The sequence below is a fragment of the Hyperoodon ampullatus genome, assembly GCF_949752795.1.
Source record: "Hyperoodon ampullatus genome assembly, chromosome: 14".
In the NCBI taxonomy this organism is placed as follows: Eukaryota; Metazoa; Chordata; class Mammalia; order Artiodactyla; family Ziphiidae; genus Hyperoodon; species Hyperoodon ampullatus.
In genome coordinates this window covers 83880806-83902178 of record NC_136927.1, presented here as the reverse complement: position 1 = coordinate 83902178, position 21373 = coordinate 83880806, and the positions used below count along the sequence as shown (strand labels likewise).

The 21373-nt window shown below is 43.9% G+C and overlaps 1 pseudogene across 1 annotated transcript in view; it reads left to right on the top strand.

Annotated features, from left to right (window-relative positions):
* The window catches only part of LOC307063356 (serine/threonine-protein phosphatase 4 regulatory subunit 1-like), a 62350-nt pseudogene that overhangs the window by 8662 nt on the left and 32315 nt on the right, over window positions 1-21373 (top strand). Inside the window, exons 3-5 of the transcript in view lie at window positions 11188-11322; window positions 19472-19578; window positions 20525-20667. The product of the transcript in view is annotated as a serine/threonine-protein phosphatase 4 regulatory subunit 1-like (transcript). The remainder of the gene's footprint in view (window positions 1-11187; window positions 11323-19471; window positions 19579-20524; window positions 20668-21373) is intronic.

Sequence of the window (21373 nt, the reverse complement as noted above, 5' to 3'; positions counted from 1 at the left end):
ATCTTATGGATAATTGGGCTGGCCCAGGGTGGCGTATCTCACACAGAGTTATAGTGACAGGATGACATGTTGAATGGAGAATCGTAAATATTGGGAAAGCCTGGAGAACGGATTCTTAATGAAAATGCTTGCCGGGATAGATGTGCTCTAACATTCTGCCTCCGTCTCTACCTCTGTTCATGTCTGGGCCAATAAAGTTATCTCACTGGACATGTTTTATTGTGTTTATTTTTTCTCACCTTTCCACTTCAGACCAGTTCTGGGGTGGCTGCTCAGCTAGGGCTTGGTGGCTTCATGAGAAATCTCTGGCTTCCCGAACCCCTCGAAGGCAGCAGACAGCCAGTGCACTTTCCTCTGCTGTGTTCTTCCCTTCCTCTGGAATGTTCTTTTTCCCTTTACCAGATCCTCTCTCTCTTCCTGTGTGGTAAACTCCTACTCGGTCTTCAAGGCCCAGCTCAAATATTACTGCTGTTGTAGGGAAACATCTCCCACCCGCTCCTTCCTCCTCCAAGCAGAGCTGGTCTCCTCCCTGTCTTGTTTATACCTGTACCCTGTGGCTCTTGCCACCGGGGTATTGTGGGTTGTTATGTGTGGGAAGATCTTTGTTCCCTTGGGAGCTATTGGAGTCTGGGGACCATGCCTTTGTCATCTCTGAACCGCCAGTAGTCTGTCAAATGTTGAGTTATGGTTTACTGTTGTCACCTGAAATTAACCCTTGTGGGTGGGGAGAGGACGTTTGAGATGGGTTTGCTGTTAACACGCCTTCTGTTTTTTGTACTAGATCTTCTGATCCTTTTTGTGATGCAAAATGACCTGTAAAATTTCTTTTCTTTCTCTCTTTTTATTAGATCGTATCTATTGTATTTTGAACCTGTAAAGCACCTTCACCTAACATTATACTTAAAGCGTTAATTCATACTTAGCCTGGTTTAAGACAGATTGGTGTCTTGTGAAAAGCACTGACACACAGGCACGTGCTCAGGGTCCCCTGTGTGTTTTCGCCAGAGCAACCTCATCCAACTTATTTTGCGCCCCAGCCCGTTTTATTTATTTTTTATTTTTTATTTTTTTATGTATTTTTTTGGCTGTGTTGGGTCTTTGTTGCTGCGTGCGGGCTTCCTCTAGTTGCGGCGAGCAGGGCCTACTCTTCGTTGCGGTGCATGGGCTTCTCATCGCGGTGGCTTCTCTTGTTGCAGAGCACAGGTTTTAGGCATGCAGGCTTCAGTAGTTGTGGCTCGCAGGCTCAGTAATTGTGACACACGGGCTTCGTTGCTTCGCGGCATGTGGGATCTTCCCGGACCAGGGCTCGAACCCATGCCCCCTGCATTGGTAGGCGGATTCTTAACCACTGTGCCACCAGGGAAGCCCCCCCCGCAGCCTGTTTTAAATGATGACTCTACTGACGGTGTGCATTTTGTTTGGTAGATAACCCTTGAGTAACCAGTTAGTGTTGAGGAGGATCTGGGAAAGGGAAAAACGTTTTTTACCCCACAGTTGTAGCTTCCAGAAACACATTTAATGCGGGAAGAGGTTTTTGTTTGTTCGCCTGTTTTTTACTTAGTCACCTAGCATCAGGGTCAAAGGATAATAATTCTGTTGTACTCTGTAAACTGATCAGTATCATTGAAGTAGAGGCAGCCTCACCTTCGGTTGGGTGAGCTTAAGGCTACTGCTTCAGGACCACTCTGGTTTTGGTTGGATGGAGGTGAGCTTTATATCTCTTAGCTGGTTAGCTGGGTTTTTTAACTTGGACCATCCCCCTGGAGGGTAGGCAGCAGCCACAGCTGCTGCCTGAGATGCACCAGGGCCACGGGGACGTGGACCCTACGGTTCAGGGAACATGTGGATACATGGGTGTGCAGCTGGGGACAGGGTGCTGAGCAGAAGGTGTGGCCGGAGGGGACCCCTACCCCTACAAGTCAAATAGCACTTCTCAGCCTTTCCCTTGCTGGTCTTTGTTAGGTTTAAATTATTAGTCATTTTTGGTAAAGGGTCAGTGATGTCCTGTGCAAACTTGCCAAGGAAGCTCATACGTGGCAGAAACTTAGAAAGCAGCTGCTGCCAAAAGTCCATCATCGCGGAGATAGCAAATGAAGCCGATCATGATCAGTATTGTTTTTAAAATATTTTAAGTGAGCCAAGAAGGCTTGAAGGTATTAGAGACTATTTTCTTAAGAAGGCTTTGCTTTTCTGTATTATATTAAGCTTTCTTGAGTGGAGTAGGTAACTTTTTTTTTCAAATGTAAGAAAATATAATGAAAAAATTTGAACAAGGCATTATTCATACCCTACTTCATATTTCATTTCTAGCTTGAATGCTTAAGATTCCTGATGTTTGTGGATGACCTGGACTTGTGGATCCTCAGGATAATCCACTGCTCCTGATATCACCGTGTCCATAGACCTTTGTTCCTTATTCTGTGAACAGTTGCCTGTTTGCCCTCTTAGCAGTGGCTAGAAATGTAAATTCTAGATAATTCTTTCTGAGAGCAGGAGTCATTTTATGTGTTGCTGCCACTGCCAGGAGGCATAGCAAGCTAGCTTGACAGATCTTTGCCATTTATTCATTCAGCAGCTCTTACTGATTGCCTGCTGTGTGCCAGGCATATCAAGGAGTCAGTAAAAGGTTTTTGCCCTGGGTGCGATGGCGGAGGATTGGGGGTGGGCCCAGCTGATAAACAGTAGACGTGGGAAGAAAACGTTCTGTGTGTCAGAAGGTGATATATTCTCTGGAAAAATAGAAAAGTAGATCAAGGTACGGTGGGGTGTAGGTGGGAGGCATGCAATTTCAAAATCAGGTGGTCAGGGTGGACCTCATTGAGAGGATGAGTGAGCAAAGCTTTTACTGAGAAGAAGGAAGTTATCAAAGGGGACGTCTTGGGGAGCAGCGTTCCAGGCAGAGGGAAGTGCTGGGCTGTGTGATGGCCCTCAGCCAGGGAAGTGACTGGGGTCATGGGGAAGCAGCAGGGAGCTGCATGGCTGGAGGAGAGGGCAGGGGTGGGAGATGAGGTCAGAGAGGCCACGGGGGGGCCAGGTCATTCCTGCCGACGCTGACATGAAGCCCCTTCCCTTACGGGACCATCCACTCACCAGGGGCTGCTCAGGTAACACCTAGCTTTTATCTTCACAGTGGTTCCCAACTGGGGACCGGTGGCTGTGTCTGGAGACGTTTTTGATTTTCACAAAGTGGGGAGAGGATGCTCCTGGCATCTAGTGAGCTGAGGCCAGGAAGGCTGTGGAATGTCCTGTAATGCACAGGACAGCCCTGCATCGGGCTGTTAGAATGTGGTTCAAGGGCCAATCATGCTGAGGCTGAGAAACCCTGCTCTGTTATTATATAGTTCATCAGCTGTTGATCGATTTAGTTTGTCTTTGAAGACTTAATAAAAAAAAAAAACAACATTAAAATGTCATGGGAAGAGGTTATTAATCATGGTATCCGGTTAGAATACTGTCGGAGTTGACGTTGAAGATAATGCTGGCTGTTTTCATTCACTTTGTGGCAAGGGCTTCCAAATCGGCCTTGGATGTACATTTTAGTAAACTCTGGTGCTTGTATGGAGAAGTTCAAAAATTTAATACATCATTTACAAGGAAAGAGTAATAGTGTCACTGATAATCTCATCAATTTGGATTCAAGTAGGATTTTGAAAGGGGCCAGGATGTTGATCCACACAAAGGACAGTGTTTACCTATATTTGGAACTTGGAGTAAAAGACACTGTTATTCATAAATGAATGGGATGCTCTTAGTGGAGCATATTGTCCTTGGATTATACCAACCCAGTGTTTTTCAGAAGTCTGTCATTTGTGTACCGCTTTTCCTATGTCTGCTGTATCTATAGACCACCTGTATTTTTCTTTGTATCAAATAATTTCTTTTATTTAAACACATTTTGGGGAACTTGTATGAATTGCTCAACATGAAACTTAACCAAACTATCATAAGACAGAAGTAAAATAACATGATAAAATTCTAGGTAGACACAGTTGTCTGCTGAGGATTCTGAGTGTGAGCCCTGCTCTGTGTTCGAAAGGAAGATGAACTAGTTTTAGGGAAGTGTTGAAGACACACTAGTCGAAACGAAACTTTCTTTGATTAATCAGAGAATTGAGAAGAGAATAACTTTCCCACTGTGTGGTTTAGTGATATTTAATGTCCCTTCCCTGTGCCACACTGGGGGATGTGCCGTCCTGAGCTGTCCATAGTGAGGCCAGGTGACGGCTGTGCATTTGCAGACACGCCGGTGAGGTCAGAGCTGCAGTTGGAGAGTATGTGACCAACCAGGGATGTAAAGGAGGCGGGTCCTCTTTGGCTCTGACTGGCCACCAGCGGTCTATTAATGCAGAACTCTCCCAGAGAGGTAGCCGTGAGGTAACCTGGTTCTTTGTTCTGTACAGGACTAAAACTGTAATTCCATTTCTTAAAACAAAACAAAAATCCCTGTAATTCAGATTTCTTACTATTTCCAGTGAATTTTATACGTCTTTCTTCCCTCTGCCCCTCTTTACCTACTTAATATGAATTACCAAAATTTAATTCTACTGTATTCATTGTTAGGATGGTGGAATACTTTTGAGGAACTATGCGCTTTGTATTGGATGTTGAAATGTATTCATTTTATCATAGCAGTTATGTGATAGTTTTGACCTGCGTTCTGTCCTGAAACTAAGACCTCTCATTTTTGCAAGCAGAGGCGAATGAATTAATGTCTTGGTTTCTTGATAACTTGCTGTGCGTGCGGCTCCAGGTGGCTTTAGGCTAGTTGCTGCACCTCGTGTTTCTTTTGGTGGAAGCTAGATTTTCTCAGCTTCTCAGGGGCTGTTAGACTCTCATGAATTGAATCCAGGTAGTCAAAGTCTTGGGAGACTGACTTCTATAGAAACTGCTATGTATTAAGTGTAGGTTATGTACCAGGCATTATGTGACGTGGTCCCAGGGCATAAGGGCCTCCAAGTCTAGCCGTGGAGACAGAAGCAGTCTACTTAGAGTTAATAATGCACCACTTTACGTAAGATGTGGAAAACTGACAACTGTATAGTTCCATTTCTTACCCTCCTACTTTATGTTGCCGTTTTTATTGCATAGTACATCTATGTGTTATAAATTCTCCAATACGAAGTTACAAGTTTTGATTTGTATTGCTTTAAACCATTGTGTGTCTTTTGAAGAAATCAGGAGGAAAAATCATTTTTAAAACATTTACCCACACATTTACTGCTTCCAATGCTTTTGATTCCTTTTGAAGGTGAAGTTTCCAAGTGGTACCGCTCCTCTTCAGCCTGTAGGACTTCATCGAGCATTTCTTTCAGTCCACCGTTGCTGGCAATGTTTAAAAGGGTGTGTTAGAAAGTAAATTCTCAGTGTGTGTGCTTTTTTGGTTTCTTTTTAGTCTGACAGTGTCTTTCATTCATCTTTCTCCCTGAAAGGTATTTCACTGGATGTCAAGTTCTGGATTGACGTTTTTTTCTTTCAGTCCTTTAAAGGTGTGCTTCCACGGTCTTCTGCTTCCACTCTTTCTGCTGAGGAGTCAGGGGACATTCAAATCATTACTCCTTGTATGTAATTTTTGTTTTTCTTTGCTGCTTTCAAGGTTCTCTTTGGTTATCAGCAGTTTGACTGTGATGTGTCTAAGTGTGATTTTCTGTGTACCGTTGACTCTTGAAGAACTTGGACTTGAACTGTGCAGGCCCACTTATATACAGGTCTTTTTTCAGTAAGAAATACTTCAGTGCTACATGGTCTGTGGTTGATTGAATCTGTGGATGCAAAGGAACCACGCATTTGGAAGACAGACTATAAGTTATACTTGGATTAACCCCGGTGTGGTTCAAGGGCCAACTGTATTTATCTTCTTGAGGTTTGCTGAGACCCTTGATTTTATATATTTGTTTCTTTCACCGAGTTTGGGGAATTTTTGGCCATTGTTTTGTCATCTCCATTCTGTTAAGTCTGCTCAGTGAATTTTTAAATTTCAGATAGTGTTTCAATTTTAGAATTTTTATTTCGTGTCTTTTTATAGTTAACATTTCTTTGCTGAGATTTCTTATCTTTTCACTCATTATAGGCAGATTTTCTTTTATATCCATAGGCATTTTATAATAGTTGTTTTAAAATCCTTGTCTGTAATTCTAAAATTTGGATCCTTTCAATATGCTTTGACATTTTCTCTTTTAGCTAGTTCAAGTTTTCTGTTTCTTTGTTTACTGAGTAATTTTGGAGTGTAACCTGGATATAGTGAATATTATGTGCTGTAAAAATCTCTGAATTCTGCTATATGCCTCCAAAGAGTGTTGATTTCTTTGTTCTGTTTTGTTTTATTTCAGTAGGCATTTAAATTGAGGTCCAACTGTTCCCACTGTCTCTCCTGTAGTGGATAGCACCCCAAATCTCATTTCAGTTCTAGCCTCAGCTATGCTGGAGTTTACCACACAGGGGCATGGTTTAGGGGTCAAGCCAGAGTTTGGGCTGAGTTTAATACGAGGGCTTCCCCTCATATTCCCCCCGCCCCAGCAACACGCTTTCTAGTTGCTGTGGTTGCCCTGAACTCTGTGGGGGGGGGGCGGGTAGAAGCATAAACAATACCAGTGACATAATGCGCTCAGTGGCTTAGACATACGAACAGCAGCAGCTGACATTTCTAAAGCGCTTATGTGTGTCGCATGCTGCATAACTACATCTATCTGTCCATCTACTGTCATTTAACCTACCCTACAACAGTCACCTGAGGTAGGCATCCATTTTACTAGAGTGAGAAACTGAGAATCAGAGAGGTGAGACATTGACCTGGAGTAGGTACCTTCTAAGAGGCAGAGGTGGATTTCAGAACCAGCTCTTTCAACTCATACATTATGCCTCTGACATCTTTTAAGTGCGAGGTCTGAGATTTAATCTTTAATTTTTCTCCCTTTTCTTTAGATGCTCTTCTTTGCCATTGGTGTTCTACAGTGCTTCCAAGTATGGATTTGTTATTAATCATTCAGTTCAGGATTTGTACTTCTTCAAATTGAATAGTCATCTTTTATATTCTGGAAACTTGTTAGCCATTATCTCTTTGAATATTGCCTCTTCCTATTTTCACTAATCCGTCCTGGAATTCCTACTGAACTTGTCTTAGACCTTAGCATTCCATTCTTCATGTGCCTCAATTGCTGTCCCGTATTTTCCAACTCTTTAGTTCTCTGTGCAGTGTTCTGGGTGATTTGTCAGATCAATCTTCCAGCTCACTAACTCTCTCTTGAGCTGTGTCGAAACTGCTGTTTAAGCCAGCTACTGAATTTTTAATTAAATTGTCTCTATTTTTCATTTCTGCTTGGTTCTTTTTCAAATGTCCCTGTTCCTCCCACCCTGCACTCTCCTCTTTTTTCATTATGGTGTCTACTTTAAAAGTCCTATTCATTCTATGCATAATTATGTGACAGTGTACTTCAGATTTTTTTATGATATCTCTAATCTTGGGGTGCAAATTCTCATTTGTTGTGTCTGTTAACCCTTCCTCTTGATGGTTTGTAACCATGTATAGTTTGAAAATTTTTACTGCATATTTATCTTCAGCAGGGATTGTTTTATGAAGGTGCATGCTTATTGGATTGTAAGTCTCTTTAGAACAGCTTGTTTGCTTCAGCAGGGATGCCTGGAATTGGAATAAATCTGGATAGTGATCCTCCCAGTTGCTCAGTGTGAGGCGCCTACACTTTGCAAGTCGTGTAAATCGGTCTCTACACCCATAGGTCATGCAAGGCTGTGGTTTTGATTTCTCAGGAGTGAGCGTCCTTTACCCTATTCCCACCTTAACTGTAGACCCCTTTCCACAATTGTCTTATATTGGGGGCTTGGTTTCAAATTCACCACCTGTATTTTTTATCCCCGTATAAGCATCAGAAATCTAGTGCCTTAGCCTTAGCTGTATGTAGGTCTTAAATGTTGACCATAGGGTGTCAACTTCTGCTAAAGCAGTTGTTTCCTAGCAACACACAAGTGGTTTATCTTCCGGGGGCTGCTGTGCTGATCTCTGCGGCTCCCTCTTCTCCCCTGGCCTCCTCACGCTTCCTGCTCTGCAGCTGAGAACCCTCTAGGCGGTCAGCCGCTGCCACCTCAGGGCTCTCCTTGTTTGTGACAAGGAGAGATCTTCTCTGGGAGATCCTAGTGCTGGGCTGCTTGTTGTCCAGTGCCTGGAAACTTTTGTTTCATTGATATTTTTCCTGGTTTTCTAGTTGTGTAAACCTTGCAGGTCTTTTACCTTCTCGGCTGGAAACGGAAGTCTCTCTCGCCTTCCTTCAGTTGCCTCAGGGGCCATAACCCTTGCCTTTGGCTTTGTTGTGCTTTCAGCCTTCATCTCAGTAGGTCTTTCTGCACATCTCTTGAAAGAGCGCTGGGCTGGAATGCAGAACATTTAGGTTCTAAGAATTCCAGTTTTTGCTGCTGGCTTTGGGGGCTCTGAATATAAAATGAGGGAATTTATCAAGGCATGTGCTAGGGTTCCTTCTTGCTTCTTTATGATTTTATATTATAACATTCTTTTTTTTTTAATTCAGTATTTTCATTCGTTTCTTTTGGTGTTCCTTCACGGCACTACTTTTTATTGAGCACCTGTTACTTGTCAGGTGCTCTACTGGGTGCTGGGGTTACAGCCCCTCCGTGGAGCGGGCAGAGCTGCTGGGAGACAGACATGAGCAGCCACAAAAGCTGGTGCCAGCACCTCTGTGGCGGCGTCAGGACGGGAGAGCCACAGCTCCAGGAGAGGCTGTAGCCAGGGACTGGCCTTCCGCCAAAGGTCAGGGAAAGGCTCTTTTGGACAGTGACACCCAGGCTGGGGTAGGGCGGAGTGATTAAGGAGTGATAGTGTCCCAGGCAGTGGGAACAGCACGTACAAAATCATCGAGATGAAGGCTTTTGGTGTGTTTGAAGAACTAAGGGAACGCCACTGTGGCTGAATCCCGGGCAGGGAGGAGGGAGGGATTTCTTTGAAAGTTAAAATTAAAATTTCGGTTTCCTTTCTGGCAGGACAGCATAGTGCAACATCTAGAGTCTGACTGTTTGCGTTCAGATTCTGCCTCTGCCACTCTGTAGCTGCGTGACCTTCGGCAGCCTTCTTAGCCTCTCTGAGCTGCAATTCCCTTAACGGAAACATGGGCTAATAGGGTTATTGTCAGGGTTTAGTGAACTACTGCTGTACAGAAAGCTCTTAGCACAGTTCCGGCCTATAGGAAGTAACCAATAAAGTTTAGTTATTATCCAATATTTTATGGCTTATGGCTTTTATTTCCATGTATATAGTTAGTGTAGTTTTCTATAGTTAGTGTAGTAGAATCATTCATGTTCTCTAATAACAATTATTCTTTTGTAGAATGAATTGCTAAGTTCTTTAGGTCTCTGATAAGCAGAGTTTTTGTTTTGTTTTGTTTTTGGGTTACGCAGGCCTCTCACTGCTGTGGCCTCTCCCGTTGCAGAGCACAGGCTCCAGACGCGCAGGCTCAGTGGCCATGGCTCACGGGCCCAGCCGTTCCGCGGCATGTGGGAACTTCTCGGACCGGGGCGCGAACCCGTGTCCCCTGCCTCGGCAGGCGGACTCTCAACTACTGTGCCACCAGGGAAGCCCATAAGCAGAGTTTTTTGAAGAAATATTTTCTTTTACTTTTAAACAGGAGTTCTTAACCCATGAAGTACACGGTTGGGCCTCAGAGGATGTTTTGAAACCTGATCCTTATGAAAGGTTGTATATGTGAAAAGGGCATGTATGTCTGTGGACATCATCAGGTCCCAAAGCTGTCTGTTTTGAACTCGGTGTTTTAAAGCCCACTCCAGGCCGGGTCTGCAGTGCTCCGTGACTGTCTGTGGGTTGGAGATTGCATATTCTTCCTGGGTCCCGAAAGGTACTGAGAATAGCCCATGCCACGTGACTGTGGTTAGGGGCCTGGTGCTCCCAGGAGGGACCCTGCAGGAAAATGACGTCGTTGATCGTGGCACACACATTTGTTTCTAGAAATGTCTAATTATGTGTAAGAATTATCTGGGTAACTGTTATACAGTGTACATTTTTAATAGGCTCTAATTACTAGCCTAAAAGAAATTAGTTGAGAAAAAAAATGTGGTTAATGTTTCAAAGAAGAGTAAGCACCTAGGTGCAAACTTGTCATCTCTTGTTTTCAACTATTATCAGTTACTGCCTAAATTAACCGTGGTTTTTCTATCTGCCACGTAGGAACCCTCTTGCTTTTTTTCAGTAGCGCTTCTCGCCCAGCTATTTCTGTTCAGGGGATAGGAGGGAAGCCTTTCCACCCCTGACGCGTGGGTGCGTAGAAGGTGGTGGCCAGGGTCAAGGCCAGGTCATGAGGGGCCAGATCCCGTTGGTCTTGCCGTGCACGAACTCATTTGTTCCAACATCTGGACTGGGCAAGGGTAGGGTTTTGTATGCACCCTACATGTTAGAATATGGGAGCATAGACAGGTGAAGTCACTTACTCTCGTCACGCAGCTAATACACAGAAGTTGGGGGATTCATTCCATTCCAGGGACGTATGGCGTTACGTTGGAGGGAGGGGATGCCTGCCCTCAGCTGGGGGTATGGGGGAGCAGGCTTGGAGAGGAAGAGGCAGTGTGACAGCTGGCTCACTTTTGGCCAGAGTGAGTTGGAGGCACCCGTTAGACATCCATGTGCAGGGGTCTGGTTGGGTGTTGCCAGGCCAGGGCTGAGGGTTGATGGGACTCGATGTCACGGAGTGGGTGAAGCTGCATAGTGAGGACGTTTAGGCCACGACAAGATACGGCGCCGAGGACTTGCCGTCAGATTCTCGCTTAGGGGTCAAACTTCTTTTTCTTTCGGCCGTTTTAAATGTGTTTGCGTAGAGCTCCGTGGCCAGTTTTCATAGGGGCGAGCGCTTTGTTCACTTGCTCCTGTGTCCCAGAAGGCAGAGAGGGTCCTATCCACGGTGGTGAGAGTGCATCAGACCAGCAGCCCTGAAGGGAGGGCGTTTGGCCCTTCTTGAAGGCTCTGGTCTCATCACCCTTCCCTTGGTTTATTAACCTGCCCCCTGCATTTTCCATGCATTGTCAAGTCTGCCATACTCAGAGGCTTCAGCCGGGAAGGCCTGTGAAAGTAGAAGGCGTGCGACCAGCCCCGTCTTGCCCAGGTGTGACCAGTCCCAGTTGGTGCGCACGTACGAGTGTGGTTCCCCTCTTCCCCTCTAGATGGATTTGAGGACTACGGTCCCTCATGCGACGGCAGGGGGATGACAGCCTTCTTGGACGTTCTGGGCCAGGAAAACCTGCCTACACTTGCTCGCCTGGAAAAGTACACTTTTTCAGCGACAACATCTTCAACTGGTAAGCTGTGCCTGGCCTGCGTACGGTTAAGGGGCCACTGGCGGCCACCTGTCTGTGACAGCCTTGCAGGATGCATGGTGGAGGTGGAATACAGGCTGTCCCCTGGATGCTGGGAGTCTGCCCGAACAGCACTGCGTTATTAGGGTTTCCCATTATTCTTGTTGTTGTTTTACTGACCACCCGGTAAGCCAGGAAGGAGACGGTGGTGAAATTTAATGGGATTTAAATAATCAGGATTGCTAACTGGCTTTCCTTCACATGTACGGTGCTCAGAAAAGTAAAACGTGTCCCGCAATTGAGAAGCATCGGTTGGTGCGTTGCTCGCCCGTCTTGTGTCTTGACGGCACTGGGCTTCAGGGACCTTTGTGCCACTTGTCCTGCACATCCTGCTGTCACACCTCACGGTGCTGGCAGGACCCTCCTCCGGGCTCAGCCCACGCCTCTTCCCTTCAGCAGACGACCTTGACTCTTCCTTCAGGAGGAAAGCAGAGACTAAGGCATCCCTTTGGGTTCCCAATCCGCCCAAACCTCATCTGCCGGCACTTCCCTCCTCCCTCAGAGGAGAAGGCGCTCTCTCGTCTCCCGTCTCCCTCCGTCTTCTTGTCTCTTCCTTGTCACCCCTTCTACGGGCCCTTTCCTTCCACTTAAAAACCCTCTCTCACTCTGACAGTCCTGCGGACTCTACCCGGCCCTCCCCGCATCCCTTCCCTGAAGGACAGGTTCTGCTAAGACTGGTTCCTACTCACTGTCTATTCTTATTACTCCTTTAAAAAATTATAGTCTCTGCTTTTACATCTGTTAAATCATAGAAGGCTCACAGCAAGTGCTACTGAGCGAGCCCAGTTAGTATCCCAGAGCTACAGCTGGGGAAGTGAGGGTGCTGCGAGCGGCGTCTTTTGATGAGCCGCTCTTCATTGAGGCAGGTAGTCCACGGTTTAGCAACTTTCTCTTTTAGGGTCTCTGCTTTTCATGTCCTGTGTAAGAGATGTCTGCCTCCCCCCAGGCCACTAGCGTATTTTCTTACACTGTCTTCCTGAAGTTTTGTTGTTTCCCGTTCACACTGGGAGCCACAGTCCACTTGGAATTGCTTTTCTTGTTTGGTATGATGTGAGGGACAAGTTCAAGTTTCATTTCCCTCCTGTGGTCTCCAGTTAACCCAGGGCCATTTATTGAGAGTGCTTTGATCTCTGCTCTGCATTGCCACCTTTGTCTTCAGTCAGGTGTCCGTTTCTGGACTCTCTAGTCTGCTGCATTGGCTGTGTATCTGTCGTAGCACCAGGACCCCACCGTCCTCATTACTGCAACTTTGTCATCAAAGTCTTGGTATCAGAGAGATTACCTGATACCTTGCTATCCCACTTTGTTCTTCCAGATTGTCCTGGCTGCCGTTGGCCCTTTGCATTTCCAAGTGTATTTTAATACCAGTTTATCAGTTTCTAGAAAAAAAAACCTGCTGGGATTTTCACTGCAATTGCATTGCATCTATAAATCAATATGTAAAGAATTGATATCCTTACAATATCTAGGTGTCTACTCCTTCCATTTTTTAAGATTTTCTTCACTTTCCCTGTGTGTGTGTGTGTGTGTGTGTGTGTGTGTGTGTATACACATATATACATATACATGTATAAACATACACATAAGTAACTATAAAACTATAATACATGGTTTTCTGTTGTAGAGATCTTTTGTATCTTGTTAGATTTAGTTCTAGGTATTTGATCTTTTAGGCTAATGTAAATTGTATCATTTCTTTTTTTTTTTTTTTTTTTTGCGGTACGCGGGCCTCTCACTGTTGTGGCCTCTCCCGCTGCGGAGCACAGGCTCCAGATGCGCAGGCTCAGCGGCCATGGCTCGTGGGCCTAGCCGCTCCGCGGCATGTGGGATCTTCCCGGACCGGGGCACGAACCCGTGTCCCCTGCATCGGCAGGCGGACTCTCAACCACTGCGCCACCAGGGAAGCCCTTAAGTCTTTTTTTGTTTGTAGTTGTTTTCCTTTTGATCTTAAATCTCTTTTACTCTCTAATTGATTCTCCCTGTCATCTTCCTCCTACATCATTTATTTGTTGAAGGGGTCGTTAGTCTTTTGTTTTGGCTGCATTGGGTCTTTGTTGCTGTACACAGGCTTTCTCTAGTTGCAGTGAGCAGGGACTACTCTTCGTTGTGGTGCATGGGCTTCTCATTGTGATGGCTTCTCTTGTTGTGGAGCACGGGCTCTAGGCACGCGGGCTTCAGTAGTTGTGGCATGTGGGCTCCGTAGTTGTGGTTCACGGGCTCTAGAGTGCAGACTCAGTAGTTGTGGCTCGCGGGCTCTAGAGCGCAGGCTCAGTAGTTGTGGCACACGGGCTTAGTTGCTCCACGGCATGTGGGATCTTCCTGGACCAGGGATCGAACCCATGTCCCCGCATTGGCAGGCAGATTCTTAACCACTGCACCACCAGGGAAGTCCCTCTTAAAGGGGTCATTAGTCTTGTAGAATTTTCCACATTCTGGATTTGGTGGTCATTATTCTCATGGTGTAATTTCATGTGTTCCTTTGTTCTCTGTATTTTCTGTAAACTGAAAATTAAACTTGGAGACTTGATTAGATTCTGCTTCAATTTTCTTTTAAACAATACTTCATATGTTGTCTTGTGTACTTTTTATTACAAAACATCAGGAGGCAAGGTCTGGTCGAGATGTTAATATTGAGCAGTGGGCGCAGGTGTTCGATTCTTTCACTACAAAATTCCTTACCAGCCTTTCTTCTAATGATTTTAATGGTCACAAATAATCACCACTTAGATCTGTTATTTCATTGTCTGTTGGCAAATGGTAATTTTCTTTTGTGTGTTGGAAAATGGTAATTTTCTTTTTATTGTCTGTGAAATCTGTAGTATGGCCCCATTTTCCATCCTGTTGTTGGCACTTGTTGCCTTTTCTCTTTTTTTTCCCTAGATGATTCTTACCAGAGGATTATCAATTTTATTAGTTATTTTGAAGAATCAAGTTTTGTCTTTGAATTCCTCTGTTATATGTTCATTTTCTAGTTCAGTAATTTTTACTCTAATCTGTATTTTTTTCTTCCTTGGAGTTTTCTTTTGGGGGGGAATTTAATTGCTGTTCTTTTTCTTACATCTTGTGAGGAATGCTTAACATTTTACTTTCTTGGCCTTTCCTTTATAACATCTGCATTTTACATTTTAAGATTGCTATTAAGTACTATATTAAGTATTATAAATACTTAAATATTATATTAGTTGCATCCTCAAGTTCTGATAGGCAATATTTTTCATTACCTTTTATTACAGAGTATTTTTAACATCCATAATGATTTCTCCTTTGACCAATGAGTTATTTAGAAGTATATTGATTAATTTAGAAATATTTGATGATTTTTCAGGTATCTTTCTGTTATTTGGTTCTTAGTTTAAGTCTTTTGTGGTCAGAGAACATACTTTGTATTATTTCTCTTCTTTACAAGTCGCTGAGATTTGTTTTGTGGCTCAGAAATCTACTCTAACTTGTTGCCTGTTTCATGTGTGCTTGAAAAGAATGTGCATCCCAACGTTTTTGGGTAGAGTATCCTATCAATGTCAACTTGGAAAGTTGTTTGAAAACATTATTCAGGTCTTCTTTATTCCTGTTTATTTTCTGTCTTCTTGTTCTGTCAATTACTGAGAGAGGAATGTTGGAATCTGTGACTATAATCATGGATTTATCTGTTTTTCTTTCAATTCTAACAATTTTCATTTTGTGTATTTCGAAGCTGTGTTCACACTTAGTATTGCCCTGTGTTCTTGAATAAATTGATCTCTTGATCAGTGTGAAATGTCCCTCTTTATCTCTAGTAATATTCCTTTTTCTGAAGCTTACTATGTTTAATATTAATATATATACTCCCGCTTTCTCTTGATTAGTGTTTGTATGGTATATTTCTGCCTATACTTTTGTTTTTAACCTTCCTATGTCTTATATTTAAAGCCTGGTTATTGTAGAAAGCATATAGTTGGGTCTTGCTTTCTTATCCAGTTTAACAATCTGCCTTTTAATTTGAATGTTTAGCTCATTTACATTTGTTACTTTTGATATGGTTCAGTTTAAATCTACTGTCTTGCACTTTGTTTTCTGTTTGTCTCAATTTTTCCTGGTATTTTCCTCTTTTCCTGCCTTTTTAAGAAAAATCGAATGAGTTTTTTAATAATTCCAATTTATCTCCACTATTGACTTATTAGTTATACCTCTTTTAAAATTTTTTATTGGTTGTTCTAGAGATTATAGTATATTTCTTTAGCTTATTCCAACTGTTCAAATAAAATTATTCCATTTTATAATAATAATTATGATTCATAATCCTGCAGTGCAGGATGCAGTATAAGAACCTTACAGCAGTGGACTTCTGTTTCCTCGCCCCCTATTGTCTTCCTACATTTTACCTCTGCACAAGTTACAAACCCTACAATACCTTGTTACTATATTTGCTTCAGATAGTCAACTATCTTTTTAAAGCAACTAAAATGAGAAAAATATTTTTTATATTTGCTATCATTTTTACCATTTTCATGCTTTTTAGTTCTTTCTGTAAACTGTCCATTTCTGTCAGATATCCTTTTGCCTCAAGAACTTCCTTTAACAATTCTTGTTAGCACAAGACCACTGTCAATGAATTCTCACAGTTTTGTTTTTTGGGAGGTTTTTATTTCACTTTAATTTTTTCTTTAATTAACAGACTTTATTTTTGTGAGCAGTTTTAGGTTTGCAGAAAAACTGAGCAGAAAGTACAGAAAGTCCCCGTATTCCCTAACTGCCCCAGCACGTCCAGCTCTTCCAGTGACCTGCAGCACGTGAATCAGACTTATTTTCAAGTCCTCGTCTGATTGTTCCCACATCGGCGGCCGATGACCTCACCCCTCCGCGTCTCCCTACCCAACACCTGCTCATCCACACGCTCATCTCCCTGCCTCGTTCCTCCACGTCCTTCTTCTCTGTCTTTAGAATCGCATCACTGTTGGTCATCATCGATTTTCCTGCCTCCTTACAGGCCTCGACTGTGAGCTCCTTCACAGCAGGACCTGGAACTTGCTGGTCTCTGCACCCCAGGCTTCCTGCCCCTAGTCCAGAGCCAGTGGGGCTAAACTCATGATCGTAACTGCATGAGTGGGTGAGGGAAAGAAGGGACAGAGACACCACGGGTTCCTTCCGTGGTGACATTTCCAGGGAACATTGCCATGTGAAATCAAGCCACCCTCTTTCTTCATGTTTAAAAAAAATTCACAGAAATAATACATGCTCTTTGGAATTTAGCAATTTCAGGAGTTAAACAGTGAGAGTCTCCCTCCCTTCCCCCCATAATCTTAGATAGTAACCATGAGCCGTTCAGTGTATATCCTTCCACACACTTCCTACATGAGTGTATGTATATGTGAGTGTGTTTATATGTACATGTATTGCACACATATGCATAAACATAATTTTTAAGAAATGGGTTCATACTGTATGTAAAATTCTTCCTCTTGTTTTTTCATTTCATGTATCATGGGCATCTTTCTAACTCAGTGCATTTCTATAGGTACCTTTAAAAATGGTTGTATGGGGGCTTCCCTGGTGGTGCAGTGGTTGAGAGTCTGCCTGCCGATGCAGGGGACACGGGTTCATGCCCCGGTCTGGGAAGATCCCACATCCTGTGGAGCGGCTAGGCCTGTGAGCCATGGCCGCTGAGCCTGCGCATCCGGAGCCTGTGCTCCGTAACGGAAGAGGCCACAACAGTGAGAGGCCCGCGTGCTGCAAAAAAAAAAAAAAAAAGGTTGTATGGTATGCCAATGTATAGCTACATCATAATTTATTTTAGCTTCCATCTTTTGATAGACATTTTGATTGTGATTCTTTGCTTATATCGTAGTATGGTTGATGGCTGACGCACTAGAGGACTCACTGTGTGCCGGGTGCCATGCTCTGAGCTTCACGTGCATGATCTCATGATCTCATTAAAGCTTCCTCACACTTTCCTGAGGCGCACAGTTGTCCACTGTTCTTTCATGTCATTAGCACAGCTGACAGAAGTATCGACTCTGATGCTTCTGGACTCTGCTCATCCGCTTTGACCTCTCCAGGTCATTCCAACATCAAGCAGCCAAAGTGTTGGTGCCAAAGCGCCAACCTGTTTGCGTCTTTAGCTCTCTCTCATTCTGCATTCACAGCGGTGGATGTGTCCCTGCTTCAGGGCCCTCTCTTACCCCTTTCCTTGCTTTCCTTAAGAGGGCAGGCCTCCTGTGACCACTTGAGGCTGGATGCAACTCTGTCTATCCGTTCTATGGCCCTACAAGCAGATTGGGGATCTTAGTTGCTTGATTTCCCCTGGGAGGCTGCCATGAATGTGGTCCAGTGAAATGTAATCAGGGACTTTATAGTGTCTGTTCCGGCTTCCCCAAACCTCCTGGCTGCCAGATCTCGACCTTTCATCCCAGGGGTGGTATAAGTCTCTCCATGGGCAGGCTCGAGCTGATGGATTTCTTCCCGTAGTATGCTGGGCCAAAAGATGCCTCTTTGAATTCCACGTTTCTAGTTATCTTTTTCTGAAAATCAAGGTGGGTTTTTGACTTCAGCTCTTCTCCGGATGCTTGGCCAGAAATGACACAGAGACGTGTATTATTTCTAGATTGTCAGGTACCCAGAGGAGCAGACAGAGGCAGACAGAGGCTCCTTTCCATTTGCTCCAAGACACCCATCAGGAACGCCAGTCCCTCTTTGCGGGCACACCAAGGCCTCCAGGCCACCGTTAGCCACTGTTGATCCCACTGACTTTTCTCCTCATCAGTGTCTTTGAAACAAACACCTTTATCAAGGCATACTTTTCATGCAATAAAATCCACCCACTTAGAGCGTCCAGTGAGGTGAACTTGGGGTAGACGCATGCGCTCGTGCAGTCATCCCCATGGTCAAGTTTGAACATTTCCATCAGCCCCTCGTTTCCTTGTTGGCCTCTTTGCAGTCAGTCTCCCCCTCTCTCACCACCACTGGCCCAGGCAACTACTGACCTGTTTTTTGATGCTAAGGTTTTGCCTTTTTAAGAATTTCCTATAAATGGAATCATGTGGTATGTAGTCTTTTCTGCTGGCTTCTTTTACTTAGCAAAATGCGTTTGAAATTCCTCCCTGTTGTTACCAGAAGTTCTCTCCTTTTTATTGCTGAGTCATATTCCATTGTATGGATATTCTGTGTTTTGTGTGTGCATTCCCCAATTGACAAATATTGAGATTTGTTCCATCTTGTGGCTATGATGAATGATGCTAATATGAACCTTTGTGTACAAGTCTTTGTGTGGACATATGTTTTTATTTCATTTGGGTACATACCTAAGAGGGAATTGCTGTGTTGAATGATAAGTGTGCATTTAACTTTTTGAGAAGCTGCCAAATTGTTTTCCAAATAACAAGTTGCATTCCAAATAACAATTGTGCTGTTTTGCATTCCCACAAGCAAAATCTGTGAGTTCCTGTTGCTCCATATCTTTATCAGCACTAGGTATTGTTATTATAATTTTAGTTCTTCTAGTGAGGGTCATGTTACCCCATTGTGGCTTTTTTTGGTCTTTGTTTTGTCTCTGAACCTTATTTTGAAGTAACTTCAGATTTACAGAATTGCTGTAAAGATGGTACAGAGAGTTCCTTTATGCCTTTTGCCCAGCATCCTTTAATGCAGTGGTTCTCAACCAGGGGTGATTTTGCCCCCAGTGGACATTTGGCAATATATAGAGACATTTTTGATTGTCACATCATGGGGAGGGGGCAGCCAGGGGGCTGCTACTGACCTCTAGAGGGTAGAGGCCATTTGAGATTGAGATGGCCATCAGATGTCCCTTTGGACCATTTCCTTCTGCATTTTATTGGTCACTTAATTCCCTCCCGCTGTCATGGGACCTCTTTTCCAAGTCTATCTAGGCCTGAAGACTCAGTCAGAAAAGGAGAAAAAGGTTTTCTTTTGTGCAGGTGGACAGTTTCCACCTCCAGACTGGAGGATATGGGTCCTCTTCTTATAGGATGTTCCTTGACTGTGTCTTCTCCCTCTGGGCGGAGGTGGCTGACTTTCCTTTCCCCCATGATTGTATTACCTGCTCGTAGCACATGCCGGAATTAGCACACATAACTGTATGGATCCTTTCTCGCTTCCACAGTCAGGTTATTGCCAGAGGGCTGCTTGATATCTTCCGGGACTTCAGTAACAATGAAGAAGACTTCATAACGGTAATGGAGATCGTGGTCAGATTGTCAGAAGATGCAGGTTTGTACAAGGATTGTATACTTTTTTTTTTTTTTTTTGCGGTACGCGGGCCTCTCACTGTTGTGGCCTCTCACGTTGCGGAGCACAGGCTCCGGATGCGCAGGCTCAGCAGCCATGGCTCACGGGCCCAGCCGCTCCGCGGCATGTGGGATCTTCCTGGACCAGGGCACAAACCCGTGTCCCCTGCATCAGCAGGCAGACTCTCAACCACTGTGCCACCAGGGAAGCCCTGTATATAAGCTTTGATAGCTGATTGGCTTGCTTTAGATTTTGATCATTTTAACCGAAAATAGAAAAATAAGCCCTTCCATATAGCTCCCATATTAGTTTAAAATATTCATATGAGTATGACACAACGCTTTTAAAAAGGCCCAAGTGGATGTTTTGAGTCCTTAAATGGGTACTCTTTGTAAATGAGTCACCATTTACAGTGCTGAAGCAATTATATATTTGTGTTAAATTTAATGTGGTATATTGGAGGTAGAGCCGCTCTTTTGTTTGATGCTTTGCCTTAGAAATAATTGGGGTGCATGGATTGTGGGGGAGTGCATTTATGAAAGAATTATTTATAATGTATACATTCTGGCTGGAATTTAAATAAGCACAACCCATAGGTCTCGCATGTATGCCGTTAGTTGTAGTGGGTTTTGGACGCTGGCCCGGCATGCAGACCTCTTGCTCCCTCCTTGATTTATATATGGCTTGTTATAATAGAGTTGTCATTCTCTCTTCTTTTTATGTTTTTATATTGCCGTATAGCTTATCAGCTTTTTAAGCTCATCTGTGGCATAAATACCCTAAATGGGAAATGATTTTTAACCTGCATTTGTCTAATTTCCTTGATGAAGTATTTTAGTAAGAAAAGCTAGAAACTATCAATATATACTCTATAAGATGCTTGGCTTATTCTTATATAATTCTTTGTCTCATTTTTTTATTGCTGCAGAGCCCACAGTGCAGGCTGAGCTGCTGGAACAAATTCCTCCTCTTACCATTTTTCTACAGGAAAACAGATCCGATTTTCCTGTGGTGCTCTCTGAACATCTCGTACCCATCGTGGTGCGGTGCCTCACAGATCCAAACAACCAGGTGTGAAACATTATAACCTTAGGGTCTTTGTAGCAAATTCTCTTTCGTCTTATCTTAGCTGACATTCATAATTCAGAAAACAGCTGCTTAGAGTTAAGTGACTCAAGAACAAAAGGTCTTTTTGTGCCCACTTTCTTTAATCACATAGGAAGGTAGATGGCGCGCATTCTTATTATCATATTTCTTTTTGTTTTTGCGGTACGCAGGCCTCTCACTGCTGTGGCCTCTCCTGTTGCGGAGCACAGGCTCCGGACGCGCAGGCTCAGCGGCCATGGCTCACGGGCCCAGCCGCTCCACGGCATGTGGGATCTTCCCGGACCGGGGCTCGAACCTGTGTCCCCTGCATCGGCAGGCGGACTCTCAACCACTGCGCCACCAGGGAAGCCCAAGGATGGTTTTAAATAAGGAAAGAAGTCATCCTACCTCCACTGTCCTGTCTTCAGTATTTTGATTATTTTCGCATTTTCTTCTCCGGGTGCTTACATGTTTTCCTACATAGGTCTAATCATAATGCGATGCAGTTTCCTTCATCCATTCATTTGTTCAGACAGCTTCTGAGTGCCCATTATGAGCTGAGCATGGCGCTTCGTGCTGGGGATGAATAGATGAGTAGGATGGATTTTTCTACCCTAGGAAGCTCGTCTGTGTGTCATAGACGTTGTACATCTTCATAATCTTCATATTTTTAATTTTTTTGAATGCTTAG